The following is a 26,979-nucleotide window of genomic DNA, read 5'->3' as shown; positions in this document are numbered from 1 at the left end:
AATTCCTCAAAAACCACAAATACGTATCCATGATAATAGAGATAATGTGAATAGTCCAAAACTAATTTTTAATTGGATTTATAGTTTGAAACCTGGAAAAAAAATGTATCCAGAATTTCTTTCGGTCTATAGTGGGAAGATTTCAGGTTATTTTAGCTCACTGTATTACTAGTCATGGAACTCTTCTAAGTTTTTTGTAAGCCCGTTTGAATTGAGTTTTCTGTTACTTAAAGAAAGACTTCTTAAACATCATAGTTCTGTGACATTTGAAATAATATTGTAGTTGTTAAAGTGTACAAATGCAATACCGTGATGACCTAATGTAGTAATTATAGAAATACTGGCAGTAGTATCATTATGGTGTAGTGGCATTAGTAGTTAAATAATAGTAATTATAACTAAGAGATACTAAGCACTTAACCTGTGGCACCCTGCAAAAAAAACTTTGCATTTGCAAAGTGTTGTAGAAGAGGAAACAAATATAGACACTATTAAGTAAAAGAGTAAAAACACAGTGAAATGGAGTATCAGGTGGGCCTTTCTGTAGATTAGTTTTCTTCCCAGCCTACTGTCTGGTTGTGATCCTTCTACTCTGGGATAGAATGGGACTAGAACAATTATCATTTTTTTCTACCCATGCGAAAATGCCTTAATGACATGCCCGTGGTCTTCAGGAGAATGCTTCCAGCCCAAGAAAAAACAAGTTCTGGCAGCATCAAGATCCTGCCAAGAAAGTAAGGCAGTTTTGTGTTTCTTCAGCCAGGATTTGCCCTTTCCACCAATTAGACCATAGAGTCATAAACTGTACTTGCTGAAAGCCTCCAGTGCCAGGTAACACACACACATACACACACACACACACACACACACACACACACACACACATACACACACACACACACACACACACACACACACACACCATGAACAGTGAATGAATGCAGAGTGCCTAAGAAAGCTCCCAGATTAATGGGAGGAACATCTCAATGGGGTGGTCAGTCTCTAATATATTAATAACCTTCAAAAAGAATATGCAAGTTCATCTTGTTTACTTATTGAAATAAGAGCCTGAAAGGGCTGTTATGCAGTGTTTAGCAGTATTCCCATAAACTTGCTAACTTCAAGTAAGTACTTTTCATTAACCTGAAAGTTGAAAGAAAAACTTACATGCAAGTTAACTGCAAAAACAAAAAGATAGGGGCGCCTGGGTGGCGCAGTCGGTTAAGCGTCCGACTTCAGCCAGGTCACGATCTCGCGGTCCGTGAGTTCGAGCCCCGCGTCGGGCTCTGGGCTGATGGCTCAGAGCCTGGAGCCTGTTTCCGATTCTGTGTCTCCCTCTCTCTCTGCCCTTCCCCGTTCATGCTCTGTCTCTCTCTGTCCCAAAAATAAATAAACGTTGAAAAAAAAATTAAAAAAAAAAACAAAAAACAAAAAGATAAGCACCACTTATTTCTATGCTTTCTCCATTCTAATGAGGCAATAATCCAAGAAACCACATTCTTGCCCTTATAAATCAGCTACCAACATGAATGTGATTCTTCAGCTATGAGAAAATGTATTTTGAAGGATACAGGTTAGTTAATATTGGAAATTCTTGTGTACGTTGGGAGATAACACTATTTGCCCTGATAAGGACCAGTATTTTTTTTCCTTGATAAAGACCAGTGCTTTTTTCTTCCTTTTTATCTGGCCTTGTCAAAAATCAGTCATGTCATCTTGCATTTTCCCTTTTTATCCTTCTTGCCCTTGCCAATTTGGGGGTTAATGCCAGTAACACATTTTCCTGATACAGTGGTGAATATAATATAATCCAGTATTCTTGTCCCATATGTTAAATACAATCTTGAAACAGGAAAAGTTTTTATTTAGGAACAATAAATAAAAGTTACAATGTACAGCAGCTACAAAGCAAGAATATACTAACTGCGCCAGTGAAAGTATTTGGCTTTATGACTTTGAAATCTCTTACTGTAAATCAATTCACTGGTGTTAATGTTTATGCTTCAGATGGAAATATGATGGATAAAAAGAAGAGGGAAGGAAGGAAGGAAGGAAGGAAGGAAGGAAGGAAGGAAGGAAGAGGAAATTGGCAGATGGTTAGAAAAAAGAAAGAGAGAGGGAAGGAAAAAGGGGAGAAGAAACCCAGGTTGGGATTCGGGTACCTGGGAGAGTAAGCCAACTTTGAATCCTATTAAAGGAAATACAGCTAACCATGGAATTTCCAGCTACCTGTTCATTACTATTTGGAAAGCATTGCTGACATATGTAAATTTGCTCTAAGTAAAAAAGGTTCTATTCTGTGAATTCAGTGGGCTTTATGCCTGGGATACAGAGAGTTCTCAGTAAATATTTGGTAAATAAATAAGTGAACAAGGAAACATACAAGTTTCTTTTTATGTATTCATAAAACTGAAGCCTACTTGTTTAGTGAGTTGCCCAAAATCATAAAGAAAATCTTAGGTTCCTAAAGCATATTAGATGGAAAATGTAAGAAAGATAATCAATTGGGACCTAAGAGATATGGATTCTGGTTCAGGGTTTGTTTTGTCATTTCACCTCTCTGGGGCTCTAAATTGCAGAAGGAAGGGACTCAACTACATTGTTTTCTGCTGTACCTTCAATGCTTAGCACAGTATCTAGTATATACCAGATGCTCAATAAACATTTAAATACTTAACATTTCCCCATCTGTAAAATCTAGTTTCCCCAATAAAAATTAAGATGTTGATACCAAGCCTTTCTGAGTGCTTTTTCCAATTCTATGTCACTGTGAGAAAGGTTGCTTATTCCAGTCCTCATTTCATCCTCCACTTTCCAACTTCTGCTCAAGTTGTACAGGAAGGCAAATACAGGTGAGTGAGGTTCCAACACCCTTTCTCCAATGTTATACCATCATCCTTCTGAGCTCTTATTTCTACAAGAAAAACCACAAAGATGCAATTTTAATTAAAAACAGTGAATCAATTACTTCATTGTCTATTCTGTAAAATGAATTCCAGAATCACCACAGACCTCCCAATCTCACAACCTCAGCAGTCAAAGATTTCCCAAACTTTCACATTAGGTGGTTCTAGTCATTCTTCCCTAGAGGGGAAGCCAAGGGACATTCTCCTTGTCTTCTGGGGGGTTCAATAGCAATAAACAGGTTGGAATAAAACAGCAGCAACAATGCTTCATGTATTACAGGATAGTGTCCTTGAGAGAGATGAATTCTCCCACACTATTATAGGGAGTCCTTCCTCCTCCTTGCATAATACTGCCCTAGTGAGAAAAATAGCAGAAAATCCTGAAGCATAGGCAAGAGAATCCATAGAATTGTCAGCACAACCTTCCCATTTGTCCAGAGAAGGAGGGGGACCCAACTTCCCAGAAGACCCACCCATGTTTCTCCTTTTTTGTGGACTCCTTTCCTGAGGAAAGAAAGCCCTGATGGTGGCTCACTCTCAGTGACTTTAGGGTAATGTATACTATTCTGAGGAGGGGCCTAGTCAAGGAGTCAAGAATTCCAATTTGACTTCTAACAAACTGTGTGACTGAAATAGTTCCTTTCCTCTCTGAGAATCAAATTCCTCAATTTTTAAAGCTTATTTGAACTTTTAAGTAGTTGTAAAATTCCTTTTTCAAAAATACCTTTCTTATTCTAGAAATAATACATAATATTGTTAAATTCTTTTAAACAAGACAAATTAAAAGAAAAAACACAATTATTCATAAATCTACCACCCAGTGATATTCACTGTTAACATTTTTGTGTATATTTTTGGATGAGACTGCTTGGGATTTTAGCATCATTGAATGTGTATCTCCTAGTGAAGGTTACCATTCAAAGTCTTCCTGAGGCTTCAGTTGTGCCAGTTGTGTCAGTTCCCTCAGTTACTGAGGGAATCCCCCTCAGTAACCATAGACTATGACAGCCTTTTGATAAATTTTTTTTAACGTTTATTTATTTTTGAGACAGAGAGAGACAGAGCATGAACGGGGGACGGGCAGAGAGAGAGGGAGACACAGAATCCGAAGCAGGCTCCAGGCTCTGAGCCATCAGCCCAGAGCCCGACGCGGGTCTCGAAGTCATGGACCGCGAGACTGTGACCTGAGCTGAAGTCGGACGCTTAACCGACTGAGCCACCCAGGCGCCCCTATGACAGCCTTTTGAATGCCCTTGGTGGTAAGTCATCTGAGTCTGCTTGTAAATATTGGAAAAGTCATTTGAAGACAAATCTGTATGATTAGAATGATCAAGGTGGGTACCTGTTTTGGAATTATTATCATTATTATCATTACTGTAAAGCTTAAAGACTATTTTTCACCTTCCTCTGGAATTTCCAAACTTTTGATGATTAAAGAAAAGAGACAGGGTAATGTATACTTTTGATGATTCAAGAAACGGGATACATTTCACTATTTTAGGGCAACATTTCCCAAGATGTTTTCTATGTTCCTACAGATGCTGGAGATGTTCCCTTGGAAAATAGAGTTGTGTGGTCAAAACAGTTTAGCAAAAACTACACAATTTACTCCCTTAAAGACTCACAGTGCATATTTAATATATTAAAGTCTCTGAGATTCCTCTGCTAATAAACCCCTTTAATTTTCATTAACTGTGTTTCCTAAACGTATTCGAGTTCAAAACACTCACTTGGGAATTTCACATTAGTTTGCCCATCAGTCAGTCATGACAGATAGTATAGTTTGGAGAGCAAGCATGCAGACTTCTATAGGCACATGAGCTTAACCTCTCAGAACCTGAGGCTCCTCTAAGATAAAGATTAAAATCTTACCTATATCACAGGACCTTTGCAACTAAATGAAACAAATCATGTGAAGAACATAGAGCAATACTGGCACAAAGCAAATGTTTAAATAAATGTGAGATTTTATTATTTTTGTTTGAAAGAGATGAGATGTTGAGGACAGGATGAGGATGGACAAAATTTGTGGAGGAGGGGAAGGGTAATGAACAGTGATTCCTCTTAATTATTGTAGCAAGTTCTTGTCCAGACACAGGAAACCATTTTTTGGCATTAAGGCAATCTGGCTTCCAGAGAAGCCATCCGGGTACAGAACATCTAATACATTTTTTCTAAAATATAACATTCATATTTTTAAATTCAAGGCTGAACCAGCAGGAAACAAGAGAAAATAACAAAAAAGTACAATCCAAAGAAGAAAGCAAGTACTAGAGGCTCATTTACAAGTCTCTAGTAGCTAACAATTTGGGTTTAATGGTTTATGCTCAAGTGGCAAAAGACAAATCCTGAAACCAGTGCAATGTGGGAGGCTGTATTATAGACCACTGTATAAATTCAGTAGCCCCTAGAAGATAATGGAATAATGGGGAAAAATAATAAAGGAATGAGTGGAGGGAATACTGTGCTATTTTATCCTTAGTTTTATATGGAGCAAAATAAGAGAGAAAAAAATTCCCCTTATAATTTGTAATTCACAATGAGCCCACCTTCACATGGAGTTAGAACCCATACTATTCAAGCACTATCAGGTTGATGGTGCCATGAAACACCCAAGAGAAGCAAAAGCCTTTTCTTTCTTGAATTAAATTTTTAAAATCTTAAAGGCAGACCTCAAAGATACCCCAGAGGGATTTTAAAAGTCTCTAAGCCTATTTGGAAACAATCATTGTCATGATGTGAATATTCTACAGAATCACCCCTAAACAGACAGAAGATAATGGAATTACTAGATATCAAATATAAAATTAAGCATAAAGAACTTTACAGCAGTATTTAAGGTATGAACATTGGTAGGCCATTGGTAGGCCAGTGGAAAAAAAACAAATAAAATGTTTAAAGATAAGAAAATTAATAATTAAAAATGAACCTCATAGGGAAGTTTAAACATTGGTTTAGAAACAGACGAAGAGAAAATTAGTGATCTGGAAAATAGATTTGAAAAATTACACAGAATGAAGCACTTTGAAAGAGAACCCAACAAATCAATAATGAGAGATTTTATTGTACATTTCTTAGTAATCGGTAAAGAAGCAAATGAAAAATTGGTAAATCTATAGAAGAATTTACTGAATAATCCATCAGTTTGGATTTTTGATGCCTGGGAGGGATAGCATCATCAGATGCCATTCAGCCCATAGTGGGAACTATTTTACCTGTTTTTTCCCCTGTGATAGTTAGCTTAACGTGACTCTAGGGAAGGAAATTTTAAACCTCCTTTGTTCAAGAAGCCTCACTTTGTTCAAGAAGTCTTCCCACAAAACTCTCCTGGAATTAAGTATACCAGTAAGACATGTCTCTGTGACTTCTCGTTAATGTTTGTCATTTTGCATAAGTTCAGTTGTTTTTTTCTTTTGTTTCTATTTGGCTTTCAATGTAATACATGCACATTATAAGACAATGTGTGAAAACATATATAAGGCCCCCACCCAAAACAAAAAGAAAAAAAGAAAATTAAAATGATCCACGAACACATTATTCAGAGGTAAGCATTATTAGTATTTTATTATATTCTTGTCATTTTTCTATGTGTAATCTTGTTCACTCACTGTTTAACACTTATCACATGGCTCATACTTCATTTAAGCAGCATGGAGGTAGCAGTAGCGAAAAGTAAAGTCTCTGTCCTCTTGGCACTTACATTTTTTTCTGTACTTCCATATATGAAATATGAATATTTTCAATTTAAAAACAAATGAAGATAAAAGACCAGATGAGATACTTAGTAATTATTCATGTTATTCTATCCCTTATTTCCTCAGTGAGGAACTAGATAGCTGTAATCATGGTATTCTTCATATCACCAGGCAGAGTATGGTAGATCCAAAAGTTAAGAGGGTCAAAGGGAGCAGAGAAAAGGCAAAAGGCAATTGGGATCATGGGTCTCTCTCAATTTGGGGCAGGTCTTAGTGTATTGGCAAACCTAATGTATTGGAGGGGCACAGGAAGCACTGACTTGTAGTGTTTGCTAATTTCCATGGTACAAATACTCCCATGTATCCAATTTAAAACTTTCATGTTTTAGAAAACATACTTATTACTAACCTTCAAGAGCTAGTACAAACCAGCTCCAGCACAAAATGCCTGGCCCTGATAGAACCCTTATATCCTCTGTCTCTTAGTTCTGGTGGTGCCCTGGAGAATGGAACCTTCTCTCAGCAGGAAGAAAAGAAAGAAGGCTGGGATGCTAGAGATCAACCTCACCAAATCCTCCTTTTGGTCTAATCCACTTTGCTTTTTGGAATCCTGTTCTGTTCCTTGGCTAATCAGGGGCTTTGCCTAGAACAAATGGAAGACCTACTATATACCTACTATGGTATTGTGTGGAACACAGAAAACGCACAGTTGTGATCCTCACTCTCCACCAGCTCACCATATAGTGGAGTAGGGAATCAGAAATATTGCTAAGTGATTATTTAAAAATGCAGAGAAAATGAACCCACTTGGAGATATGATTATTTCCAAAAGTTCAGATGCAGTATAATGAGGTCTCTTACGTCAGACATGTGACATGAGAGAATCAAAGCCCTTACTCTGTCATTTGAAGTTCTGTGGTTGTTTTTTGTTTTGTTTTTGTTTTGTCTTGTTTTTTGTTTGTTTTTTGCAGTTTCTATGGTCTTAAGCAGCTAATTAGTAACAAGAATTAAACAAGACAATGCATGGAAAGTCATCACATGGTGCCTGACACACAGTCAAGTACTCAATGCTACAGTTAATAACAGTATTGTTATCAATAATATTTATAGTACCACATGAACAAAGACAACAAAACAGAAAAGACTATAGCTATTTCATGGATTAGCCAGTAACTTGGTTTTTATTAAAATCTTTGTGATTAATGGAAGATTGCAAAATTATTATAAGTGCATTAAGAACCATGCTGAGGAGTTTGCACTTGTTTTTTGTTTTTGTTTTTAAGAGAGAAGCTCATACAAGTGCCTGAGTGAGGGAGGGGCAGAGGGAAAGGGAGAGAGAATTTTAAGCAGGCTCCACACCCAGTGTGGAAACTGACGCAGGGCTTGATCTCAAAACTGAGAAAATGACCTGAGCCAAAAATCAGAAGTCAACACTTAATGGACTGAATCACCCAGGTATTTCTGTATGTGGTTTTATAAATGATGACGAAGCAATATAAATTCAGTGACATGATCTGAGCTGCATTTGAGGAAGATCAAGCTTGAATTATGGCTACTTTCACTGACAGGTTTGGTAGTTTTTGCTGATATGAGTAGATGAAGGCAATGCTGTTTGTGGCCACAGAACCTGGGCAGTCAGGAATTTGCCTTCAGAGATCTCCCTGCAGCCTCATCTCTGGGGATGATTTGCCTTCAAAGCAGACAGCATGTATTTTCCTGAAGCTACGCCAAGTCCTTTTTCCCTTTCTTACTTTGCTATTTTTTGGCTCGTAGAGTCACTAAATATAAGCAACTTTTGAAAAGATCTCCAGCCCGCTCATTCCAGTGAGTGTAAGAGTTATCTAGGAATTGAAGATGCATACTAAAGTTCATCAAGATAGGCCTGCTTCCATGTCACAGTCTGTAATATCTTTGTCCAAGTTTTGGGGGTAACCAGGTCCTAACAATAGCTTTTCACATTTCTCATTATCTTACATAAGAGGCAATACTTTTCTCAAGTTTGTTGACATATGAAGCAAATAAGCTGCTGGAGAAGTTTGTTGCAAAACTGGAAACAAAATGTATCTCAAATAGTTTACAAAGGCTGTGAATCAGGGGTTGGGAGGTGGCCCAAAATTCCTTCCTGTCGAAAGCACATTCAGCTCAGTGGGATGCATTTGTCTGGTTGTGATATGTAAATGATCTCCACAGTGTATTTATGCTTGAAAATTTCACCGATTCCTGTTATTTCAGACCACATACACCCACACAACTGTGATTACTTGGAGTCCTTGACTGGAATATATCAGGAGTAATTGGGCTGGTATGCCATCTTTTGTTGATAATTGGAAACTTTTGGACACAACACAAGAAGTTAGCAGATTCCCCTGAACCTAGCCATATGTTTGAGCAGTTATAGCAACAACAATTTTCTGCATGCTCCTAGCTGGAACTCAAGAAGGACTTTATGACTACTGCACAGGTATAGCCCTAATGGTCTCCAAAATATTATTTGATAAACAGAAACAAGATCTTTACCTGACAAATTATTAATAGACCTGGTTAGCACACCATGTTGCACAAAATCTATTCAAAGGGCCTCTTTTTTATTTTACTAAACTATAATCAAGACACAGGGAAAAGATAAAGGTTTCCATTGCAAGGCAAATTAAACACCCCAATGAAATTTATCATGTGGACTGATTTAAACTGGAGGACTCAATGGGATGTTAAATATTTTTTGCATCTAATTATAAAAGTGAAAGGAGGAACACACATGGAGTTGATTGTGCTTTGCATAATTTTGGGAAAAGAAGGGTTTTATTTTTTAATATACCACATTTCCATCCCCTAAACACTAGTCAAGGAGAGATTTCTCTAGAAAAATCCATCAGATCAAAGTCAGTCATTCAAAAGGAGGAGGCAAATTTGATTCACAGGATATGAAAACAAAAATTTAATTAAATAGTAAGAATAAACACAATAAAGGTTTTTAAAATACCCTAATATGATGTATATCAAAGAAAGCAAATTTATATGAAGAAAACATGGCATAAGAATTATTCAGATAGTATGAAATAACAGCACCAATATCGGATGAGGTTAAAAAATAAAGCCAAGATGATGAAAACTTTAGCTGGACTTTGAGTAGGTCTGTAACTTAGTAAGTAGAAGGGAAAGACTATGATTAATTTAAACAACTTGGGAAGGGGAAGATGGTGGTGGAGTAGAAAGACCCTAGGCTTGCCTCATCCCATGAATACAACTATATAACTATCATGTCATCCTAAATACCTCCAGAAATCTATATAAAGACTGACAGAACAAGCTCTACAACTAAAGGTAGAGAAGAGGCCACATCAAAGAAGGCAGGAAATGTGGAGACATGGCTTGGGAGAGAAACAGATCATGGCTGCTGTGGTGGGGAGGGAGCCATGGTTGTGGAGAAGAACAAGAGACAGACTGACAGAGAACCCACACAGGGAAAATGAATCCCCGTAACAATTTACTTGAAAAGCTAGACGAGCCAAATTTCATGAGTTCTTGCCATCAATGGTACTTAAAGCCTGGAGTTTTAAAAGTGAGCATGTTTGGCCCCAGAAGAGTTTGGAGGATGTTGGGTTGCTCTTGAAGAAAAAGCAGGGCAAACATCCCACAGACATACAGTATGGAAACAGCAATCTAAGGAACACCTAAGGCACACAGTGGGAGCTTAGTCACTCATCTTGGAGCATCTTCCAGAGGCAGCATTCATGGAGAGGCCCCACTGGGTACAAAGGAACTGGCAGGCACCATTTCCATCTCTGCTCCACAGCATAAGCACAGGGTCACCTGTAGGAACCAGTGCAATGCCTACATTCACTACCTAACTTGTTTACACCAAGCCCTGCCCCCTGTGCTCTGGAAGAACTGCCCTTTCCAGTCACATTTACCTCAATCCCAGTGCAGCAGGCCCCCTACTCCAGAAGACTGGCCTGAATGCCTGCCAACACTATGTCTCCTTACCCAGAAGTTTTGTGAGGCCTCAGTTCCAGTGGCAGCAGGGACAGGTCTCATTGCACAAGCAGACCAGACAACACCTAGTTAAAATATGTCACATTCAGGTCAGGAACCAGACATTACCTACAGCAGGGAAAGAGAGCCTCTGCAGATGACTGGCCTGAAGGAGAAGGCAGCCATAACACAACAGCAGAGCCTATACAGCACCCAGTGGAGACATTCTCAGAAGTGCCAGGCCCTGAGGAAAGGGGGCACTACACTGCAGGACACTACAGGACCACTTCTTCGTAAGTCATTACCCTCAAGAACAGGAGACATAGCAGACTTTTCTTACACATAGAAACGGATACAGAGACTGAGATAAAATGAAAAGACAGAGGAATTTGTACCAAATGAAAAATATGACAAGGCCATGGCAAAACAGGTTTAAGTAACATGCCTGATGAAGAATTTAAAGCAATGATCATAAGGATGCTCACTAGATTGGAGAAAAGAGTGGAGGACATGGGAGGACCTGAGTGAGTTATTAGCAGGTAACACAGAGATAAGAAATAACAGCAGAGATAAAGGGCTCAATGAATAAAATGAGAAACATGCTTAATAGAATGAACAGCAGGCTGGAAGAAACAGAGGAACAAGTTGATGACCTAGAAGACAGAGTAATGGAAATTAATCCACCTGAACAGAAGACAGAAAAAAAGAATTATGTAAAATGAGAATAGACTTAGAGAATTCAATGACTCCATCAAACATAATAACATTCATATTACAGGAATCTCAGAAGACAAAGAGAGAGAAAAGGGGGCAGAACATTTATTTAAAGAAATAATAGCTGAAAACTTCCCTAATCCAGGGGAGGAAACAGATATCCAGATCCAGGAGGCTACAACCTCCAACAAAAACAACAAAAACAGGTCCACACCAAGATATATTGTAATCATAATGGCAAAATATAGTGATAATATTAAAAGCAGCAAAACAAAATAAGACAATTGCATACAAAGGAAACCCCATAAGGCTATGAGAGGATTTTTCAGCAGAAACTTTCCAAGCCATAAAGGAATGGTATGATATATTCAAAGTGCTGAATGGGAAAGATCTGCAGCCAAGAACACTCTATCCAGCAAGGCTATCATTCAGAAAAGGAGAGATAAAGAGTTGCCAGACAAACAAAACCTAAAGGAGTTTGTTACCACTAAACCAATCCTGCAAGAAATATGAAAGGGGACTTTGAGTGGAAAGGAAAGACCAAAAGTGACAGTATGAAGGTAAGGAACATAACAGCAGTAAAAATGAATATTTCTGTAAAAAATCAGTCGGAGAACTCACAAAAAAGGATGTAAAATAACACTATATACATAAAACATGGAGAGGAGTAAAGAATGGGTTTAAACTTTAAACGACCATCAATTTCTTACCAACTGTTATATGCAGAAGATGTTATATGCAAACCTAATGGTAACCACAAATCAAAAACCACAAATATGCAAAAAAATAAAGAGAAAGAAATGAAAATACATCACTAAAGAAAACCAACAAACCATGAGAGAGAAAGACAAGAAAGGATCAGAGAAAATCTTCAGAAATGACCACAAAACAATTAATAAATGGCAATAAATACAACCTTGCCTGCACCTGCCCTGAGCCAACAATTTTCTTTTTGCCCAGCATCCAATGAGGTGAACCACACACCCATGCAGACAGAGTGGACATGGGCAGAATGGTGGTGGCCAGCCTCAGACTGGGGTTGCTGCTTCTGGCACTGGTACAACCCACATAGATTTATTCAAATCAAACAACTGTTGTAACACTTTCAAGTAACTGCTCCCAGCTAATGCCTGTCCACAGCAACTGGCAGTGCTCTGCAGTCCACAGCCAGTCTCTTCGTGATCTCATTCTTCCTTCTACATCTCTACTGCTAAGAGACTCAGGCCAAAAAAACATCTGTACCTCCCCATATTCTAAACCGAATCCAAATGGTGTCCAGATATCCAGTGTGATAAGGAAAAAACAGATCTTCATTGAATCTGCTAACTCCACATTTCAATAAATGTTGAGGATTCCAAATTTCATTGAAGAACATGTGAAGGGGTTGACTAGATGATGAATATCTACTAAATCTACTGGAATTTCATGTACAAGAAGACAACATCCAAGATTAGTTAAGAGGTGATTTCTTTAAATGTGGCTTAAGAAGTATGGACATACAAAATTCTACCTTGAAAATGAGAATAAATTTTATCTTACCTGTATCTAAAGGATAGGATATAAACAGATTCAGTTTTCATTTGGTTCATTAAATCTTTAAGACCATAACTCAGTTAGGTAATACAAAAAGCTTCCATGATTTTATTTATATGCACATTAGAAGGAACTTCCAGGTGTTATAGCAAATCCTCAATGCATTGTTTCAACATATTAATTTAATGCCTATTTACTCTAGATAAACTTTTATATTATTAAGCTATCATTCTTTCTTGGGAACTGAACTCTCTTCTCTGAGGCTTTGAATTTCACATTGCATTTGATTTTTTATATAGTAATTTACATGTGCCAGGGCAATGATGTGTTGGAATCCAAATTTTGCTTACATACTCATCACCTATTCCTATTCAACAATAGTGCCAGATTCATTTAGCTAAACTGATTCCAAAGAGTAGAAGTACATTGACCTCAACTAACTTAAAAATGCTTTTTTAATTTTTGCTTATGTTGAATACTTTTTACAATTTAAAAAGTGATCTGTTTTGAAGGTAAAATTGACAAATCTTAAAATTAAAAAGGCAAAATATGTGCAGCAGCCAAAATTGTAAATCAAGTATTTGTAAAGTGAAGACTGGAGGCTTACATTAAATTCAGAAAAACTTTTATACTCTTTTTGCAAATACTTTTTTTTTAAATTCTGAATTAGAATAACCACATTTGGAACACTTTCTGTTAGTCAATAATTTTAGGTAGTTAAAACTTGGTCTTAAGCCTAAAGTGGGCTTGATTCTGGAAAGTAACTCTTTTCACAACTGTCTCAGTGCACATAAAGCTTTTTATATAGATACTGTAAGGTCTTCTGTTCACATGGTCACACATTGATGCTAAGATGCTCTAATATCTAATATGGCCACAGTAATCTTGATAACCAATGATAACCAATACTATTTTTTCCTATCTTTAGGAACCTACACCAGAACAACTATACCCAACAGATCCCAAGCTACTATTTGTGCCAATGAAAATTTCATTTTGTTTCCTACATGAATGCTGTATATCTATTTTGGATTGTGTATTGTATTTCCATATTTCTGCTTTTATTCATAGTACTGTCTCATGTTGTGAAATTGATTGTCATTGAACCAAAACTGTAATTAAAAAGAAATAGCTGAAAGAGGAAAAAAAATAGTAAATACATATCTATCAATAATTATCTCAAATGTTAATGGACGAAATGCTCCAACCAAAAGACATAGGTTGACAGAAAGGGTAAAAAACAAGACCTATCTATATGTTGCCTATGAGAGACACATTTTACACCTAAATCCACCTGCAAACTGAAAGTGAGGGGATAGACAAACATTGATCATGAAAATCAATGTAAAAAGAAAGCCAGGGTAGCAGTACTTACATCAGGAACAATAGACTTTAATTTTTTTTAACATTTATTTATTTTTGAGACAGAGAGAGACAGAGCATGAATGGGGGAGGGGCAGAGAGAGAGGGAGACTCAGAATCGGAAGCAGGCTCCAGAGCCTGACGCGGGGCTCGAACTCACGGACTGCAAGATTGTGACCTGAGCTGAAGTCGGACGCTCAACCGACTGAGCCACCCAGGCGCCCTGAGGAACAATAAACTTTAAAACAAAGACTATAACAAGAAACCAAGACTATATAATAATAAAGGGGACAATTTAACAAAAATATATGACAATTGTAAATATTAATGCATCCAATATGAAAGCACCCAAATACATAAAACAGTTAATAACAAACATAAAGGAAGTAATCAATAGTAATACAATAATAGTAGGGGACTTTAACACCCCACGTACATCAATAGATAAATTATCTACACAGAAAATCAACAAGGAAACAATTGGCTTTGAATGGCATGCTGGACCATATAGATTTAACAGATATATTCAGAACATTCCATCCTAAAACATCAGAGTACACATTTCTTTTCAAGTGTACATGGAACATTATCCAGAATAGATCACATATTAGGTCACAAAACAAGCCTCAACAAGTTCACGAAGATCAAAGTCATAGCTGGCATCTCTTCTGACCACAATACTATGAAAGTAGAAGTCAACCACAGGAAAAAATTTGGAAAAACCATAAATACGTGGAAACTAAATAACATGCTACTAAGCAATGAATGGGTCAACCAAGAAATCAAAGAAGACATTAAAAAGTACATGGAAACAAACAAAAATGAAAATATAACAGTTCAAAATCTTTGAGATACAGCAAAAGTAGTTCTAAGAAGGAAGTTTATAGCAATACAGGCCTACATAAAGAAGCAAGAAAAATCTCAAAGCAACAACCTAAACTTATATATAAAGGAGCTAGAAAATGAAGAACAAACAAAATCCAAAAACAATATAAGGGAGGAAATAATAAAGATTAGAACAGAAATCAATGATATGGAAACCAAAGAAAAATATAACACATCAATGAAACCAGAGGCTAGTTCTTTGAAAAGATCAAGAAAATTGATAAACCTCTACTTAGACTGAGAGATAAAGAGAGAGAGAAAGGACTTAAATAAACAAATCACAAATAAAAGAGGAGAAATGACAACCAACACCAGAGAAATACAAACAACTGTAAGAGAATATTATGAAAAACTATATGCCAAGAAATTGGACACCCTAGAATAAATGCATAAATACTTAGAAACATATAACCTGCCAATACTAAAGCAGGGAGAAATAGAAAATTTGAACAGGCTGATTACCAACAAGGAGATTGAATCAGTAATCAAAAACTCCCAACAAACAAAAGTCCGGGGCCAGATGGCTTCACAGGTGAGCTCTACCAAACAGTTAAAGAATAGTTAATACCTGTTCTCCTCAAACTATTCTAAAAATAGAAGAAGGAAAACTTCAAAATTCACTCTAGGAGGTGAGTATCACCCTAATATCAAAACCAGATAGACACCAAAACAAAGAGAACTATAAGCCAATATCTCTCATGAACATAGATGCAAAAATCCTCAACAAAATACTAGCAAACCAAATCCAACAATATATTTTTAAAAAATCATTCACCACGACCAAGGGAGATTTATTCCTGGGATCCAAGAGTAGTTCAATATTTGCAAATTAACCAATGTGACACATCACATCCATAAAAGAAAGGATAGGGGCACCTGGGTGGCTCAGTCAGTTAAACGTCCGACTTCAGCCTAGGTCATGGTCTCATGGTTTGTGAGTTCAAGCCCCTCATCAGGCTTGGACAGGCAGCCTGGAGCCTGCTTCGGATTCTGTCTCCCTCTCTCTGTGCCCCTCCCTAGCTCATGCTTGCCCTCTCTGTGTGTCAAAAATAAATAAACTTTAAAAAATATTTTTAAGAAAAGAAAGGATAAAAACCATATGATCATTTTAATAGATGCAGAAAAAGCATTTGACAAAGTACAACATCCATTCATGATAAAAACCTACAACAAAGTAGATTTACAGGGAACATACCTCACCGTCTATCAAAAACCTACAGCAAGCATTATGTTCAATGGGGGTGGAGGGGGGGGGAGTGAGAGTTCACCCTTAAGGTCAGGAACAAGATAAGGATGTCTTCTTTATCTTCCACCACTTTTATCGAACATTATACTGGAGGTCCTACCCAAAGCAGTCAAACAATTAATAAAAGCATTCAGTAAGGAAGAAGTAAAACTTTCACATTTGCAGATGACATGATACTATACATAGAAAACCCAAAATACTCCACCAAAAACCTATTGGAATGTATAAGTGAATTTGGTAAAACCACAGGATGCAAAATCAACGTACAGAAATCTGTTGCATTTCCGTACACCAGTAATGAAGCAGCAGAAATATAAATTAAGAAAAAAAATCCCATTTACCATTGCACCAAAAATAATAAGATACCTAGGAATAAACCTAACCAAAGAGGTGAAAGAATAGTATTCTGAAAACTAGAAAACATTGATGTAAGAAATTGAAGATGACACAAAGACATGGAAAGACATTACATGCTCATGGATTGGAAGAACAAATATGGTTAAAATGTCTATACTACCTAATGCTATATACACATTTAATGCAATCCCTATCAAAATACCAACAGCATTTTTGGGGCGCCTGGGTGGCTCAGTCGGTTAAGCATCCGATTTTGGCTCGGGTCATGATCTCACAGTTTATGAGTTTGAGCCCTGCATGGCACTCTGTGCTGACAGCTTGAAGCCTCGAGCCTGCTTCAGATTCTGTGTCTCCCTCTCTCTCTGCCCCTCCTCCTGCTCATGCTCTGTTTCTCTCTCTCTCAAAAATAAACATTAAAAATTTTTTTTAAAATACCAACAGCATTTTTCACAGAGCTAGAACAAAGAATCCAAAATTTGTATGGAACCACAAAAGACTCCGAATATCCAAAGCAAGCTTGAAAAAGAAAAGAAAAGCTGGAGACCTCACAATTCTAGACTTCAGGTTATATTACAAAGATGTAGTGAACAAAACAGTATGGTACTGGCACAAAAATAGCCATATAGATCAACAGAACTGAATAGAAAACCAGGAAATAAACCCACAACTACATGGTCAAGTAATCTTCAACAAAGTAGAAAAGAATATCCAATGGGAAAAAGGCCATCTCTTCAACAAATAGTGTTGGGAAAACTGGAAAGTTAGATGAAAAAGAATGAAACTGGACCACTTTCTTACACCATACACTAAAATAAATTCAAAATGGATAAAGACCTAAATGTGAGACCTAAAATCATTTTTAAAAATAGTAAAGAGCACAGTCAGTAATCTCTGACATCAACAGTAGCAACTTCTTTCTAGACATGTCTCCTGAGGCAAAGAAAACAAAATCAAAACTAAATTATTAGGACTATATAAAAATAAAAATCTTCTACATAGAGAAGAGACAATCAACAGAACTCAAGGTCAACCTACTGAATGGGAGAAAATATTTGCAAATGACATATCCAATAAAGGGTTAATATCCAAAATATGTAAAGAACTTAACTCAACACCCCAAAACCAAATAATCCCATTGAAATGGGCATAAGCAGACATTTCTTCAAAAAAGACATACAGGGGGCACCTTGGTAGCTCAGTCGGTTAAGCATCCGGCTTCAGCTCAGGTCATGATTTCACAGTTCACGAGTTCGAGGCCCACATCAGGCTCTGTGCTGACAGCTCAGAGCCTGGAGCCTGCTTCGAATTCTGTGTCTCCCTCTCTCTCTACTCCTCCCCCACTCATGTTCTATCTCTCTCTCTCCTTCAAAGATAAATAAAAACATTTAAAAAAAAAAGACACACAGATGTCTAACACACACATGAAAAGATGTTTATCATCAGTTACCATCAGGGAAATGCAAATCAAAACTACAATGAGATATCACCTCATATCAGAATGGCTAAAATCAACAACACAAGAAACAAGTGTTGGGAAGGAGACAGAGAAAAAGGAACCCTCGTATATGTTGGTGGGAATGCAAACTGGTGCAGCCACTGTGGAAAACAGAATGGAAGTGCCTCAGAAAGTTAAAACTAGAACTACTCTGTGATCCAGCAATCGCACTACTGGGTATTTACCCACATAATATAAAAACACTAATTCAAAGTGATACATTCACCTCTATGTTTATAGCAGCCTTATTTATAATAGGCAAGATATGGAAGTAGTCCAAGTATCCATCAGTAAATTAATGGATAAAGAAGATGTGGTGTGTGTGTGTGTGTGTGTGTGTGTGTGTGTGTGTGCACAATGGAATATTATTCAGCCATAAAAGAGAATGAAATCTTGCCATTTGCAACAACATGGATGGAGCTAGAGAGTATAATGCTAAGTGAAATAAGTCAGTCAAAGACAAATTCCATATGATTTCACACACATGTGTAATTAAAGAAACAAAACAAACAAGCAAAGGAAAAAAAAGAATGAGAGGAAAAACAAGAAACACACTCTTAACTATAGTGAACAAACTGATGGTTACTAGAAGGGAGGTGGGTGGGAGGATAGGTGAGATAAGTGATGAGGATTAAGGAGTGCACTTGTGATGAGCACCTGGTGATTATAATAAAAATTTTAATGAATGAATGAATAGGTAGGTAGATAGATAGATAGATACATAGATAGATAGATTAAGACTGAGAGGAAAGAGATAAAGCTTCCAATCTTGCTTTGCCACTAACAAGCTGTGTGATGTTGGGTTACTCACTTTTTTTTTCGGAACCTCAGTTTCCTTTTCTGTAAAATGAGGCTGGGGTATATTGCCTTTATTCTCTCTAGCCATGCTAAAATCTTATTTCTTGTATTATATCCCTTTCCTCACATTCCTGATGTTATCTCAAATGAAATAAATATTTTTTAAGAAAATCAAGAATGTACCATTAATAGGATTTTATATCAAAAGTTATCTGCAAACAAATGACTTAATTAATTCTGCAACTTATTCATTCTTTCATTCATTCAACAAAATTGGATTTCAAAGTTGAGTACCTATTATGAACCAGATACTGTGGTATCCTATAAAGTCTTCCCATATAAAGTATAAAAGTCAAAAGGACATTTTACCTACCCTCAACGATTTTATATTCTGGTGGTGGAGACAGGCACATGATTTTAATAAAAGGTAGAAGTAAATGATAGAGGGAAGCACAGAAAACTTTTGGGAGAGAAATGATATACCCTCTTAAGATGGGGAAGGCTTCCTAGAGGAGGAGACACATGACCTAAAGAATGAGTAGGAGGTTATTATTCTAGGTAGAGAAGAAAGACTGTCAAAGTACAGAAGAGTAGAAGTAGAAAGAATTTTGAGATAGTAGTAGTAGCTAGAATGTAAAGCACAGAGTAAGGAACAATTGCATAAGAGGAGTAAGTAGTGGAAATTCTAAGGTACCTTTTAAAGGACCTTCATTTTGTCCCATAGAGCAATGCTTTTCAAAGAAGCCAAGGATCCACATGTACCAGAATTACTTGAGACTTTTGTAAAAACCAAACAAACAAACAAAATCTGAGTTTTGATTTTAAGCTAAATCTGCTGGTTCAGAATCCCTTGGGATGAGGCCTGGGGATCTGTATATAAAAGAAATATTCCAGTATTTCAGATGCAACCTAAGGTTTGAGAATCATTTGTATTAGATATTTTTACATCCATTATTTTTACTTAATTTCCACCATGATATTATTAGTAATGGGAATTTGGGTTCCAAGAAAGATGCCATTCCCTAGGATAACTGATGAAAGCAAAATCAATATTACGAGCTGAATAAACATTGGGATCAATGAATAGATGACTATATCAGGAATAGAGAATAAAACTAGGACTTGGGGGCCAGAAGTATGTTCCAATTTGGGGATTTAATTTTTATAACAAGGCAGAATATCAAGGTGAATACTGAAGTATAAGATCAGACATAATAAACACTACAGTTTAAAACACTTTCTAAAATCTCAGTTTCTATCCTGTAAAATGGAAATAACATCTTTCAGAGGCACCTGGGTGGTTCAGTCGTTTAAGCCTCTGGCTTCAGCTCAGGTCATGATCTCGCTGTTCATGGGTTCGAGCATCACATAGGGCTTTCTGCTGTCAGTGCAGGGCCCGCTTCAGATCCTCTGTCCCCATCTCTCTCTGCCTCCCTCCCCCCACAACAAATAAATATTAAAAAAAATAATAATAACATCCCCCATTGGAAGAACAAATATTGTTAAAATGGCAATACCATCCAAAGCAATCTACATATTCAATGCAATCTCTATCAAAATAACAACAGAAAACACCCCAAATAGCCAAAGCAATCTTGAAAAAGAAAACCAAAGCTGGAGGCATCACAATCCTGTACTTACAAGATGTAATACTGGTACAAAAACAGACACTCAGATCAATGGAACAGAATATAGAACCCAGAAGTGGACCCACAAACATATCGCAACTAATCTTTGACAAAGTAGGAAAGAATATCCAATGGAATAAGGACAGTCTCTTCAGCAAATGATGCTGGGAAAACTGGACAACAGCATGCAGAAAAATGAACCTGGACCACTTTCTTACACCATACACAAAAATAAACTCAAAATGGATGAAAGACCTCAATGCAAGACAGGAAGCCATCAAAATTCTCAAGCAGAAAGCAGGCAAAAACCTCTTTGATCTTGGCCGCAGCAACTTCTTACTCAACACGTCTCCAGAGGCAAGGGAAACAAAAGCAAAAATGAACTATTGGGACCTCATGAAAATAAAAAGCTTCTGCATAGTGAAGGAAACAATCAGCAAAACTAAAAGGCAACCGACAGAATGGGAGAAGATATTTGCAAATGACATACCATATAAAGGGTTAGTATCTAAATCTATAAAGAACTTATCAAACTCAACACCCAGAAAGCAAATAATCCACTGAATAAATGGGCAAAAGACATGAAGAGATATTTCTCCAAAGAAGACATCCAGATGAGTAACAGACACATGAAAAAATGCTCAACATCACTCATCATCAGGAAAATACAAATCAAAACCACAATGAGACACCACCTCACACCTGTCAGAATGGCTAACATTAACAACTCAGGCAACAACAGATGTTGGCGAGGATGCAGAGAAAGAGGATCTCTTTTGCACTGCTGGTGGGAATGCGAGCTGGTGCAGCCACTCTGGAAAACAGTATGGAGGTTCCTCAAAAAATTAAAAATAGAACTACCCTACGACCCAGCAATTGCACTACTAGGTATTTATCCAAGGGACACAGGTGTGCTGTTTCGAAGGGGCACATGCACCCCAATGTTTATAGCAGTACTATCAACAATAGCCAAAGTATGGAAAGAGCCCAAATGTCCATCAACTGGTGAATGGTTGAAGATTTGGTTTATATATACAATGGAGTATTACTCAGGGTGAAGAAGAATTCAATCTTGTCATTTGCAACTATGTGGATGGAACTAGAAGGTATTATGCTAAGCGAAATTAGTCAGAGAAAGACAAATATCATATGACTTCACTCATATAAGGAATTTAAGATACAAAACAGATGAACATAAGGGAAAGGAAGCAAAAATAATATAAAAACAGGGAGGGGGACAAAATGTAAGAGACTCTTAAATATGGAGACAAAGCGTTGCTGGAAGGGTGGTGGGAGGTGGGGGGATGAGCTAAGTGGGAAAGGGGCATTAAGGAACCTATTCTTGAAATCATTGTTGCACTATATGCTAACTAACTTGGATGTAAATTTAAAAATTAATTAATTAATTAAAAAAATAAAGACAGAGCAGGCTGCAGGCTTGGAACATTCCAGCTACCTTACAAAACAAAACTTCAGTTATACTGTTTAGTTTGCAATCAATTTATTTTTATGATTCCTTTCTAATGATGGCAAGTGATACAGGTTTTCCATGTGGGGTGGTCTTCAAATAAAGTTGTTTTAAGGGGAAAAAACTCTTTCAAAGGACAATGTGGGGGTCTAAGATGCTACCCAACTTGCATGCTAATAGATTAGCCTGCTACAGTTTAATGGATGCTAGAAGACACAAAATCCCTGGTTCAGAGACAAAGAACAGTGTATGACTTATGGCAACAGCAGTAGCCACAGAGCCAGCATATCTGTGCTTAGTCTCCAAGGCCCATTTCCAAAAGGGAGCTGCAAAAAGAGGGTTCTTTACAAAAGGGGAACGCTGAGTTTAAGAAACCTGACAGAAGAGGCACCTGGGTGGCTCAGTTGGTTAAGTGTCCAACTTCAGCTCAGGTCATAATCTCACGGTTCATGGGTTCAAGCCCTGCGTTGGGTTCTGTGCTGACGGCTCAGAAGCTGACGGCTTCCGATTCTGTGTCTCTCTCTCTGCCCCTCCCCTCCTCACGCTCTGTCTCTCTCTCTCAAAAATAAAATAAGAACATTAAAAACATAAAATAAACAAATAAATAAAAGAAACCTGACAGAAGACATTATTTCTATCTCCCAAAACTATTTGCTGTACAAGCATCCTTCAAAAATTAGTCTGAAACAAATGGGAACCAGTGCCTCACTCACAAGATGTGCAGAAATGTAAGAGACTGACAGAGAACTGTCTCATTATGATATATATGTCACAGGCTGATATAATAATTAAATGGAGTAAAACATATAAATTACATAACAAGGTGTTTAGAACACAAAAATAGCTCAATAAAAGTAATTGCTATTATTACTGTTATAGAATTATCATTTTGGGTTTTGTTGCTGTTTAACATTACTCAAAGATTGTTTGTGCTTTACATATTAGCCTGCAACTTACCTTGACCAAGAGAATTGACCCAGAAGCCTGGAGTTGGGTGGGTCCTGAAGGTGGGACTAAATGGCATGACTGGGGAAAGAAAAGTTAAAAGGCAGAGTGGTCATTAGAGATATGGCCCTTGGGAACCTCAGTGGGGACCACATTGTCAGTCCTCTGCAATCTGTGGTAACAGTAAGTGATGAATTGGTAACTGTTGTCAGAGGCTTCAACCTCTGCTATTTTATTTCCTTCTCTACCCAAACAGAATCTGAAATTTCCTTACACAGCAAGCCTGTACCTGTAATGCCTTCCCTTCCCCTCTCTACCATCTGTTTTCTGGAAGGCAGCATATAATGGAAATAACCCAAGAAATCCTGGACTTAAATCCAATATTTGCAACTTACCAAAACTTTTTTTTAAAGTAGAAAACGGAATAAGTAACATTTAAATCTTTTGAATTTCCAGTGCCCAGAATAAGCTTAAGGCAAAGTGATGAGTTTTGACATAGGACTTGAATTTCTTTGCGGTCCAGCCCCTACCCAGGGGATAGTTGACCTAGATCCGCCCTTCAAGATCTAGAATATAGGTTTTACTTCTCCTTTATCTTCCTAGGCTATTTGGAATTTGTAGTCTTTGTTGAGCTTCTTCACAGGATTTGATCTTTCACATTGAAATACCTAATGGTGCTTTCAAGTAGCTTAATACTCTGCTAATGGCCAAAACTTTCTATCTACCCTAGAAGCACAAATCCAGCTGCTCGGTTATGGGCTGGCCTATTTATAATTTAAAGACTATCCCAATGTATTATTTGTCACAATGTATTTCAGAACTTATACCTGGACATGTAAGTCATTTCCCAGAAGAAATGTTTCTTTCTTCTTGCTCCTCTTGATTCGTCATGAGATATTTGCTTGCTATCCATTTGCAAACAGTAGGGCCTGTGCCTCTGGAAGAGAATAACATTTAAAATGGCCACTAGGCTTGGAGACAGACAGTCTGGGTTCAGAACCCAGTTTTATTACTTCCTAGTTCTCTGGGAGGCAGCATCTAAGGAGATGAACTTACCTGCATCCAGATGGTTTTGAATCCTAGCTACTCACTAACTAGATGACTTCTGACTGACCACAAAACCTTTGTGAGTCTCACTTTTTCCATTTTTAAAATAAGAATGATAATACCTACCTGATGGAGCCTTCTGTGAGCAGTCAGTGAGATACCAAGCTTACACAGTGCTCATCACATTATAGCAGCCACCTAACAAGTGTGACATCCACTCCAGCCATTCAAGGTCTCATCATCCTCTGAACTCACAGCATGCGATGGCTCTGGCAGGAAAGGAACACTTACATGCCTGTGGGCCCAGCACATAACTGAAGTCAATGAGTATAAGAAAAAGAACACTGCAATTTTCAGGATACAAAGCAATTAAAAGTTGGCCTCAACATTGGGAAGAAAATAGTACATGCTGAGGACTGTGGCAAACCGGGAAGTGTGTGTTTCATCTAACACACCTACCACTCCAGCCCATAGTTGCCCCATATTAGCAGATCTGATTTTTCCTAAAAGAAGTCATATATTTGGATTTTTAGGTAAACGTTCTCAACTTTTAACTGTTGGCTCACTTAAACATACTCGGGGGCACCTGGGTGGCTCAGTCCGCTGAGTGTCCATCTTCGGCTCAGGTCATGATCTCATGGTTCTTGAGTTCAAGCCCCACATCAGGCCCTGTGCGACAGCTCAGAGCCTGGAGCCTGCCTCAGATTCTGTCTGTCTGTCTGTCTGTCTCTCTCTCTCTCTCTGCCCCTCCATCACTCATTCTCTCTCTCTCTCCAAAATAAATAAACATTAAAATAATTAAAAAATAAATTTAAAAAACATACACAAACAACTTGGAACTAAAACAAAAAAAGCTTAGTCCAGACCACCAACTAGGAGACTCTATTTAACCACATTCACTCGATACCATTTAAGCCCAGAGCTTATATTACTCCTTGACTCTTTTTATTTTATTGTGTAATTTTTAGTGCTCAAGTTCTGTCTCCAATTATATTTTGTTAAGCTACTTGAGTAAGATATTTGAGAGCAGGGTTGGTGTCTTGCTCAGGAAATAGCCACAATTGGTAAACTCCCCTTTGGGTTATATGCTTTAATCCCTTGAAATGGCTTGCTTCCCTCCAGAAGAACTTATTGACTTCTTTGTGCCATGACACAGGAATACAACAGCTGGCTGCCTCTGGGAGGTTGAAAATAAACAGGTTCAGAAGCTCTGAGGACAGAAAATGGACATTGTAGGTGGAGAAACAGCCCAAAATAAATACAGCTGTTGAGGCAGAAAATTTTATTTACTTTGGCTCTTTTGAGGTCTATACTGGGGGAGGAAGAGTTGCAAATCCTGAGACTTTTCATATACTGATGACAGAGACCCCACTGAGGGACTGATCTCTAGTGCTAGGCACATTTATACTAATCATTCAGTGTATATTTGATGATTAACAGATTGACTAGATAGCTCAAATGATGGAGGACATTTTAACAAAATGAAAATGATGAATTAAAGGTCTCTGCATCAGAGGGCCTATGTTAATGTACATTCTAGTTTGGAATATAACTCACACTGAACATTCTTTAGCAGCAAGCTTTTGTTTGCCACATAGACATAAGAGATAAGACATGACACTAGCTTCAAAGGCAGAAAATATGGCCTGTAGTCTTAATTTGCTAACTAGCCATATGACTTTAGTAAATCATCACAATATTCTGGGACCCAGTTTCTTCCACTATAGAATGAAGGATTCAGAAAGAAGATCTAGAATGGGAGCAGTGGAAAAGTATGGGATGAAGAACCAGAAGGTCCACATTCACATCCTAGCTATGATCATTCATTCCTATGAAAACTTGGATGGGAAAGAACATAATCCCCAAATCTCTCTCCACCTTTGCAGACAAGACAAATCACAGTCTTCTTCTGGTGTTGTAACCATGAATTAGAGAGTAGAATTTACATAAAAGTGCTTTAAATGGATATACAAGCATAGACATTGGTATCAGACAGAATCGGCTTTGAACCCTGACCCCCCCCCCACTTCCATGTGCTCATAGAAAGGTGACTTAAGACTTTTTACCTTACTTTCCTAATTCAGAAAATGCACATAATGATATCTACTTCATTGGGTTGCTGTAATAATTAAATTATGTGTAGTAATATATGGAAATCACAAAGCACCATAAATAGTAATTATTATAGCTGGTAAAAGACAAATGGCATTGATATAAGATCTCTATCGCATTATTATATGGTGCTAATTAGCTAAATCCAAAAACAAACTAATTTTTTTACGTTTTGATCTCAATAAAAATTATTCTCCCTTTACAAAACAAAAACACCAAACAATGAAACAGGGTGATCTAGTTTAAGTTGATCATGAACCTAGTTGTTTTCTGAAGCCCAGGAGAGAATAAAATCCAGACATCCAAACATTGTGGCTCAAGTTTAATTTGCCCTGCAAGGGCCTGTTGCATTGAGGTAAAAAATAATGGGAAAGTTTCCTTTAGAAAGAAAAGATCACAGTCCATTTTTCAGAAAGCAGCCCATGAAAATACTTGGGTGTGTAGTCGTCCAGAAAGCAAAAGCAAACATCCCAGACAGTCACTGTTGCAGATTGTGTTCTCAGGGCAACATTCCAGGCTTTTCTAAGATCCAGATCACAGGAGTAACTCTTTATCTTAGTAGCTCTCCAGATCTTGCCAATATCATAGGGTACACTTGAAATCAAACTTCATCCAGATGGCAAGAAATGAATTGAAACTCTCTTTATCTGACAACTGAATTAATCACTCATTCATCCACTGATTTATTCATTTAAAACACAGCTATTATTAGTCTAATAATATGCACTATACTAGATGCTACAACCATAAACTAGGCAAAGTCCCTGCTTTCAGTAATGATCTGAAATACAAAGATTCTCACACACATAACTCCAA

At 37.4% G+C, this 26,979-nt stretch overlaps 1 long non-coding RNA gene across 2 annotated transcripts; it reads right to left on the bottom strand.

Annotated features, from left to right (window-relative positions):
* Positions 1 to 1,318: 1,318 nt before the first annotated feature.
* LOC109492452 lies at positions 1,319 to 24,713 on the bottom strand. Of its 2 annotated transcripts, XR_006586938.1 has the most exons (5): positions 24,178 to 24,713; positions 23,832 to 23,941; positions 23,017 to 23,085; positions 2,732 to 2,914; positions 1,319 to 1,374 (listed from the first exon to the last, which is right to left on the bottom strand). It is a non-coding gene; the product is annotated as an uncharacterized LOC109492452 (long non-coding RNA). The 2 variants fall into 2 exon arrangements; XR_002146328.2 differs by lacking the exon at positions 1,319 to 1,374 and having other exon boundaries at positions 1,407 to 2,914.
* Between the last annotated feature and the right edge of the window lie 2,266 nt (positions 24,714 to 26,979).

This window comes from Felis catus, chromosome D2 (genome assembly GCF_018350175.1).
Source record: "Felis catus isolate Fca126 chromosome D2, F.catus_Fca126_mat1.0, whole genome shotgun sequence".
Lineage (NCBI taxonomy): Eukaryota > Metazoa > Chordata > Mammalia > Carnivora > Felidae > Felis > Felis catus.
Note: the sequence above shows the minus strand (reverse complement) of the source record. Positions and strands in the feature narration are given on the sequence as shown.